General features: G+C 38.4%; 1 long non-coding RNA gene across 1 annotated transcript; it reads right to left on the bottom strand.

Annotated features, from left to right (window-relative positions):
- Window positions 1-1,450: 1,450 nt before the first annotated feature.
- On the bottom strand, window positions 1,451-3,235 carry LOC117491014. Its single transcript, XR_004556726.1, has 3 exons — window positions 3,055-3,235; window positions 1,860-2,208; window positions 1,451-1,478 (listed from the first exon to the last, which is right to left on the bottom strand). It is a non-coding gene; the product is annotated as an uncharacterized LOC117491014 (long non-coding RNA).
- Between the last annotated feature and the right edge of the window lie 3,227 nt (window positions 3,236-6,462).

The raw sequence follows: 6,462 nt of genomic DNA, 5'->3' as shown, positions 1-6,462 counted from the left end.
ACCTTATAGAAGCAGCAACTTAATCACTCTTTCTTTATGTAAAGATTGTGTACATTTACATTTTAAAAGAATGCTTATTCCCTTTCTTGATGAAAGTTAAATAAATACTTTGATGCATGTACAGTGAATATACAGCTATAGCAGCTAGGCTAGCTGCTAGTTCTAACCTTCTTTCAACTAACCAAGTCGTTTTGTATGAATTCACATTGTTAACCTAGTGTTTCAAACTGTAACAGTGTGTCTGCATGTGACGCATTGGAAAAGAGAATGGGGCATTAAGCAACTTACAAAAACGTAGAATGCGTGATACACAAAATGTGTTATAAGTGGTGTTTATACGCCTTAATAAGATTCTGTTGTGGAGCATTTCATTGTAATAGTCAGGGTGTGTTAGGCTGTTATTAAGGCTCTGTGTTTTCTCAAAGCTTTCTCTTTAACAGCTGAGAATATCCCTTCTCTTTGACCAGCCACTCTTACCTTCATCTCTCTTATTACACGACTTAGTTAAATACTCAATGCTGAATGGTCCATTTCAAATGGCTCTGTTTCGTGCAGAAAGAAGTGCAGTCAATATAGCGTCAGCAGTGGCAGAAATAACCCCATACATTTTCCTCCAATCAGAAACCACAGAGGAATACTTGTTTTCAATATTTATTTTTGTATTTGTGGAGAGCACGGAACTTTCATGATGACAAAACTGTCTCCAGTAAATACATATAAACTAGAACAAGAAAAAAGCGCAAGTTTAAAAGAATCAGAGCGCCGGATGTCAAATAAATCAACAGAAAAAGACATACAGGAAGTAAACACTAAAGGGAACAGCAGAAGAAGACATACAGGAAGTAAACACTAAAGGGAACAGCAGAAGAAGACATACAGGAAGTAAACACTAAAGGGAACAGCAGAAGGAAGACAGACAGGAAGTAAACACTAAAGGGAACAGCAGAAGGAAGACAGACAGGAAGTAAACACTAAAGGGTTCAAGGTTCAAGGTTCAAGGTTCTTTATTGTCAATCTGACATAGCTACAGAGTAATTATGCAGTTGAAAATCTTATGTCACAGGCTTCTCCAACAATGCAACATAATAACATAACATAATAACAATAAGAGCAAGAGCAATACAAAAATAATAATAGTTATAAAAATGAAATAAAGTTATGATGTGGAATAGTGCAGTATGAGTCTATATACAAGTTATTGGAATGATATATATATATTAGGTATTAGATACATACTACTGAGTAGCAGTTGAATGTTTGATGTTGTTTCAACAGTTCAATTGTTTAACAGTCTCACTGCCCGCGGGAAGAAACTGTCTCCGAATCTTCTTGTCCTTGCCCGGATGCTGCGGTAACGTCTGCCAGACGGCAACAGAAAGAACAGTTTGTGGCTGGGGTGATGGGGGTCTTTGATAATCCGTAGTGATTTCTTCCTGAGCCGCTGGGAGTAAAGGTCCTCCATGGATGGCAGCTCCGTCCTGGGAACAGCAGAAGGAAGACAGACAGGAAGTAAACACTAAAGGGAACAGCAGAAGGAAGACAGACAGGAAGTAAACACTAAAGGGAACAGCAGAAGGAAGACAGACAGGAAGTAAACACTAACAGGAACACGGTATGGGCTCTGCAGTGTTTAAAGACTGCTTAATGGAAAAGAGAATGAACAGACTTGAACAGTTAAAGAACACCTCGATCAGTGCTGCCGTCATTTTAATCTATGTTGCTGTCGCCTCAGTTCGGCCGTTGGTACGCACTGGAACGGACTATTTTTTCCTAATGGAAGCAATGCAGTCATTTTTAAGTCAATAAACTCATCATAAATCAATATTGTGACCCAAGTCATTTATTTATTTAGTACATACCCATGTAATAAGTGGGATAATGTGCAGCAAGCCGATGAGTGAAGAAAGAAACACTTTCAGGGTGATTCAAGATCCCTCCACCTCAGCTAGCATCCTTCTCTTAGTAACAGACTCACACTAAGCTCCCAGTTCTTCCTGGTTCTGATGCCACTAGCACACAGTGATGCAGAATGCTCACTTGCTCCTTGTCCTCTCCACTTCCTCCAGTCCTTATCTCTCTCTCATCCACACAGACTCTGCTGCCCTGGTTTCTCCGTACTGCAGCATTTCTTCAGCACTGCTGACCTTTAGCTCAGGCCATCAGAAATTCCTTATTCAGGCGGCCGATGGGAAGCTTTAGCTCACTCTTCTGTTTGTGGGGAAAAGATCCAGGTTGAGGCTGATATGCCAGTAAATCTACAATATCATTCAATAAGCATAAATAAGATAAACTAAGGTGCTGTTGAGGCATAAACACATGCTGCATAAGAACATGGTGTGTCCTCAGACCTTGAATATGTTGCAAATATCCATGAGTTTCATGGCTTTTTCAATTTCCCCACTAGTTGATTTTATACAATGCCAACTTTGTCTGTTACAAAATGGATTATATTTCTCAAGAGTCAATACATCTAAGAGGTCACAGGATGATAAACACGATATTAAAGTAAAGAAAACACATTTCTCCTCTTCCTATTCTTTTTCTTCTAATTTGTGGCATTTACTTGTGAACTTCTGTAAATGTTATCTTTAAAACGTTTTTATAAGAAAACTTTGAGAAGTGGCCCAACTACAGTTAGGGATCACAAGTTGGCTTTGCTTTGTTTGGACATGTCGGAGCTCAAAGGATTGGGAAAAATGGAGGTATTACACGGCTCCATTGTTGCTTCTATATGACTCTGATAAACATAACAAAAATGTACATCTATTGTGTTGGACATTTTGAATGCTATTCTTAGCATTATAATTATAATCCATTATTTTAGCTTTTATTATTGAACTGCCTTGGTTTTAGCTGCTATTACCATATGCTACAGATTTGGGAATAATGAAGTTCTATTTGTCACATTGAGTTGACAAACCCTTAGCCTGCACACATTTGTCTCTGTGAGGAGACTGAAGACCTTGGATTGACATCGTTTGAGGCTAAACGTTACCCAGACATGGAAAAAACATTAGTTCTGACGCTGCTCAGAAATATGGACACTGCACTTACACAAGTATTTAGGAACTCATCGACTGTCAGGTTGCAGTCGAATAGTCCAAAAATCAGCTCCTATCGTCTATCCCTTGACTTCTGTGTGAAACGTCGCAGGGTTAAGGAATAGTGGATAGCAGAATTCAAAAGGATTTAGGAGAAGAGACTGCGGTGCTTTGAGAATCCGACTGCACTTTCACTATCCAACGTATTTATGATGCGCCAGCGGACGTCATGAATATGCGTCTGCTGTGGAGAAACTAGTTTTCTATACAGCGGAGTGAGCGGACTACATGGATGTTTAATAAGAACGGCGGACGCATCTAGAAACTTTGCAACAGATGTTACAACAGAGAAACATAAATTCATAAATTCTTCATGAACGAGGTAATTGAAATAAAAAAGGAAAGTGAAACGTATGCTTGTCACCCTCTCCCTCCGGTCCACATTAATACAAATGATCCCAATACGTATGATTATATGAAAAGATCTTAAAATCAATACAAATGTAGGCTATTTATTATAAACGTTAGTCCTTAACATCTATCACTGTGTATATCACCATTCAAACATCTTTTAAAAGTTGAACAAACCCCACACAGCTCAGTAAACACTGTGAAATGTTGACTTTATTTGATCATTTCAGTAAAAACTAACTTTCATATTTCTCTTTTTGATTGAACATTCAAAACAAAGCACTTTGGCAAGTTACCATTTTAAAAAGCTTAATAAGAACCGTAACTTTCATGATATCATTTCTCGGTCATATTCAGTTGTTTCCGTGAACGGCCGAATATTCCCTCGCCCTAAATGCTGCGGCCGCAAGGCATTGTGGGGCAGCATTTTCTCATTTTCTTTCGTAAAGGAAGATCCAGTGTTTCCTAAGCTAAAGGAGGTTATAAAGGAAGTTTCAAACCTCCTTTCCTATCATCTAGAGAATTCGAACGGCTCTTATCATGGCTGCCACCCAGGTACTTCCGGGTCATTTCACTCCGTTATGTACGGTGGCTGAGAGGTGCAATCGACAATTACAAAGTGTGAAACACTTTAACAAAGCTTGAGACAAATTTACATTTTATAAAACAAATGTACATTTTATAAAACAAAATTACATTAGCAAAACACTTTTACCAAAGAAAAAACGATTTAACATTAACAAAAACAAATTAACAAGACGCGAAACACTTTTACAAAGCTGGAGACAAATTTACAAGTGTCGAAACACTTTAACATTTCCCGAAACACTTTAACATTTGCCGAAACACTTTTGACATTTGCCGAAACACTTTTGACATTTCCCGAAACACTTTAACATTTCCCGAAACACTTTAACATTTCCCGAAACACTTTGACATTTGCCGAAACACTTTAACAAACTAGAGAATCAAACCGGAAAGGGAATGCCCATCATACCAAAAGTGACGTGCAAGTGATTGACACAAACTTAAGTTTGTTTTGGCGGATAGACCGCCGGTACCTATGGACCTTTATGGTCGTTAAACATGTTTTGTCCGTTCTGTGGAAACCACCTGGGCCAAGTGACATGGTTTTGCTCATCACGATATACTTTCTCTTGCGCAAGAGATACATTCTCGTGCACACGGGAAAGTTACAGGTTCACCAAGTAGGAAGTGGAGCTGTGCCTTTTACACACAGCCTTCGCTGTGTTTACCTTCATTAGACAGCTAAAGAGCGACTGCAGGCTGCTTCGTTATAGCCACACACACCTCTACACACACACACACACACACACACCTCTACAGACACACACACACACACACACACACACACACACACACACGCACACACCTCTACACACATCGAACTGCCCGATTATTACGCCTTATTATTCTATTTATGAAGGAGATGTCCGGTCACCAGGGTGTGTGTGTGTGACACTGGCATTTGTTTTCAGAAAATATTAAGATACTGTCGTCCGTTCCGGTACTGCGGTCAACTCAGCCGTCTCTCGCGTTTGCTTGGTCAAATCAGCGGCTCTTCATTTTTGAGTGTGCAATTACATTTTTACTGTGTACTTTTTGAATAATACTCGGTCAAACTCCAATAATTCCTGTATTGTATATGAACTATGAATTATTGTACTCAGGACAGGAGTTTAACCAAGTATTACTCAAAAAGTACAGAGTAAAAATACTTGATTGTACTTGTGGTAGTAGTCCAAGTAGTACTGAGTCCAACAGTATCAATTTCATGTCGAACTTATGGTAACAAATCTTTTTATCCCTCAACAAATATAGCAGAATACATGAATAAGTGTACTCAGGAGGGGAGTTTGACAGTTTGATACTTGAAAAGTACACAGTAAAAGTACTTCATTGTATTTTTGGTAGTAGTCTAACAAGTACTGAGTCCAACAGTATCAATTGTATTAAGAATTTATGGCTAAAAATCATTTTATCGCAAATATAGTACAAAAACATGCATTATAAAAAGCAAGTACACTCGGAATAAAGTATTATTTTATTTATTTTAAATGTTTTCGGATTTCACATCGCATAAACACCATTTCCCAACGTGCATTGCGGCTAAACCATCCAATCACCGAGCTGAGGATCTTGCCTACGTCTGTTTCCGGTATTTGTTTATGATGATGTGATGTGAGATGTGAGACTGGGTTGGAGAATTGCACAAGGGAAAATAACGTATCTATGCCACAATTTTAGATGCGGATTTAGTTAAACTAATACGTTTGCGCTGTGGACCAACACTATAAATTGACGGGGAAGGGGGTAGCAATAAAGATAACACCATTAAACAGTTACACAACATAACATAAATAATATCGATAGCAGCGTCCCTAGCAACCACCTTGGTAACAATGTAATCTTCGTAATAACTAGCAAACTAAAGATCATGTACATCCACTGCACACATAATCTGAAATAATAACTCATATTTCTCGCATCAAATGACATCAAAATGCATTTTAATGGCCAAACTAACCTTAAAATAGGCATTTTCCACCGAGAATAAAACGAAGGTCGGCCATGTTTTTTTTTTCTGCAGGGAGACATTTGAAGATCACGTGACATAGACGGCAGCCATTGGAAATGAATAGTGAAAAAACATGTAGGGATCCTACAATTTCAGAGGCGTTTTTGTAGAAATACTACGTCCCAAGTTGTGGACCAACGTAGTTATTACACGTTTAGATGTGAGACTGGGTTGATGTATCATATAGAAGCTAATTTAAAACGAAAAAAGGCAAAATCCTCTTCATACTACATAATATCTGATTGGCTGCAATGCTGCATTTTTGCAGGTTTGTTTACTAGCATGCAATCAAAGCTCGCTTAATTGTGATTGCTCAATATAACTTGGACTGCAAAATGGAAGCTGAAAGCTTCTGTTACAAAAATATCATCCCGTTGCCCACAGATTCTGCATTCATTTGGAAATGTTTCC

This window comes from Trematomus bernacchii, unplaced genomic scaffold (genome assembly GCF_902827165.1).
Source record: "Trematomus bernacchii unplaced genomic scaffold, fTreBer1.1, whole genome shotgun sequence".
In the NCBI taxonomy this organism is placed as follows: Eukaryota; Metazoa; Chordata; class Actinopteri; order Perciformes; family Nototheniidae; genus Trematomus; species Trematomus bernacchii.
Note: the sequence above shows the minus strand (reverse complement) of the source record. Positions and strands in the feature narration are given on the sequence as shown.